The sequence below is a fragment of the Solanum pennellii genome, chromosome 1 (genome assembly GCF_001406875.1).
Source record: "Solanum pennellii chromosome 1, SPENNV200".
Taxonomy (NCBI): Eukaryota; Viridiplantae; Streptophyta; class Magnoliopsida; order Solanales; family Solanaceae; genus Solanum; species Solanum pennellii.
Genome location: NC_028637.1, coordinates 11,813,955 through 11,816,839, shown reverse-complemented (window position 1 = coordinate 11,816,839; position 2,885 = coordinate 11,813,955).

Below are 2,885 nucleotides of genomic sequence, written 5' to 3'. Positions count from 1 at the left end.
GGTGCAGATTGGGTCACTGAGCCGAAGGGGGCCATCAAGAAGGCCAACCTCACATTCGTCGCGAAGTTCTTGTGGCTGTTCGTCCGTCACTGCCTTTCCCCCACAGCTGCTGACAACATCGTCAATTGGGATCGTGCAGTGTTGATAGCGGCGATGATAGCCGGATTCGAGGTCGACTTCGCATGGCTTCTCCAGGCAGTCATGCACGAGAGGGCATTCAAGGTCACCACCACCTACCCCTTTCCGTGCATGATATTTGCCCTTTGCAGGTCTGCAGGTATGCCCATATGGCACATAGATCAGTTGAGGACCCCACAGGGTACCGTTGACGTTGGCCTGATCAGAGACGAGGCCAATGAGTTGGCCCCACGTAGAGGGCCCCGTCTAGAGCTGCCACCACTTGCGGATGATCTGGTAGACACGGTAGCCCAGGCCCGCACAGCTACACAGGCGTCCACTGACACTACCCCGGCCGAGTCTATCCCGGGTAGTAGCACAGCCGCGAGCCCCTCTGGCACAGCCCCTCTACCGTTACTGGTCCCGCTTGCTAGGGTCCAGAAACTAGAGGCACAAATGGCCACTCTTCTGCATCATATCCAGCCGTGGATGCAGAAGTCTATTACTGAGTCTGAAGTGCGTATGGAGAGGAAGATGCAGCGGAAGATTGCTGAGGTTCACCAGCGCCTAGATGCATTTGAGTTGAGAGTGTTAGCCCGCCCAGCACGTCCGGTAGATGTGTCGACTCTTCAGGCTGCAGTCGACAGTTTTCGGGCAGACATTGACACGATCCTAGAGACGAGAGTGCCGGAGCCTGTCGAGCCTGTTGAGGACACTGTATTGGCGGCCCTGTTTGCCACCTCAGACATTCACCCACCTTCCCCTCGAGAGAGTGCCAAGAGGCGTAGGGGTCGATCAGAAGATGAGGCGCGAGCAAGGAAGAAGGAGCGACGGGAGATGGAGGCCGCGAGGAGAGCCTCACTTGCTGAGGCGGAGGCACACCAAATCAGAGCATCACAGATAGCGGCTGGGGCGTCTAGCTCCCGCACTATAGAGACAGCAGGAGGCCCTACTGATGGTGCGGTGGCTGCTGAGGACATCACTGAGGGTGTCCAGATTGCTGAGGACACCACTGAGGGTGTCCAGATTGCAGAGGATGTGGGTTCTGGGAAACCGGACCCACCAGCTTGTTGATCGACGGCGCTATGCGCCACAGGTTTGCTTCACCTACCCCTCTAATCTTTAGATTTTTTTATGCATTGGGGACAATTGCATGCTTTTTTGTTGGGGGTGGGGTAAATGGAAAGTGAGTGTTAGGGTGAAGTCTGAGTAGCCCAACTCACTATCCTCTTTTGGGGTTTTCTTGCCTGAGTTCTTTTTCCCCAAAAGACTGATTATTTTTTTGTTGAACCGGCATGTTTATATCTTTTGTACATAGTTTAATTCTAGAGCATGATGGCTAAAATGATATCCTGATAAACTGAAAATAACGCATGACTAGGCATAGTAACTGACAATTGTGTGGCTCTAAGCGTGAAATAGAGTTACACCATTGCATTACCCTAAGTCTTTAATTCGAACTAGGTGTCTAATAATCTGGTATAGTGATGACATGTCAAGTGAGAGTGAGGAAATTTGAATAGTCCACTATTGGTACTGAGCTAGAACTTGCCTGGTTAGTCCTGCTAAAAGTAAGCTGTAACAAACAATTAGGAAAGGATCATAGGCCCTTATTCAAGAAAGCCCATTTCCAACCCAAATAAAAGAAACCAAATGAAATTTATCATTCTTTGATCCAAATAATCTGAGCTTAAATTAGACCTTTCTTTTTCACCCTAACTAATCTTTTCGGGGAACAATGTGTTGGCCCTGGTCCCTCCTTGGACATGTGCACCTCAGCTTATGCCAAAAGCATAAGTTGAGGGTGGCTAATACAGTAAACAACCTTCGTTTTGGCCCTGACCCAACTTTGGGTATTGTGTACCTTGACTCATGGCAAAGCCATGAGTTGAGGGTGGCTATTACGAGGAATGCTCTGGAAAGTGGGGTTGAAAGAACAAAAGAGAGAGAAAGAACAAAAGTAAGGTGACTCAAAATTAGTTGAAAGAAAAGAAAAGAAAAAGAAAAATCACTTACACAAATAAAGAAAGAAGAGAAAATTGAGCAAAGTGAAAGAATATGAGAAACTGGGCGAGATAAGATGATAAAAAGGGAAGGTTTAGCCGATATGTCAAGGAGGGCAAAAAGTCACTAACGTATACCTAAAAATGTACCCTACCTGACCCTGAGCCTATGTTACAAGCTAAGAAAGTCCTATCGTGATCCTAAGGGTTGTATAGCGAACTTAAGGCAGTGAAAATAAGGGCAAGCTTATGGCAATAGGTATGAATGAGTGTGACTTTGTTCTGAGAGCGAGTGTTGAAATGTAATCCTTATACTCAAACTGAAATCATTGTGTGAAAAATGAGGATTTTGTTCTAAAGTGAGGACATTAGTTGCAATACCAGAATTGTTAGCACCTCGGTGAGAAATTGAAGAGGATAGGTGTTAATGCATGGTGAGTCTGTGTCATGTTCTGATCCCACAAAATTCAAGCCTAATAGTGATAGCATGCATAGATTTGATGAGATTAATCGGGATTGATAGCCAAATGATTGCAAAGGATAAAACATGGATACTATTGTACAAAGATTTTGTATTGAGTCATAGTGCGTCGCTTGAGGACAAACAACGAATTTAAGTTGAGGGTGTTGATATACCGTGGTTTCACGGTATTATTAATACTTTTTCCTTAAGTTTAGTGTGTCCAAAAGCCTTTTTGTGCTAATTTTTATATAAGTTTCTCTTTGTTTTGCAGGAAATCTGTCCAAAGCTGAATGCGGAGATTT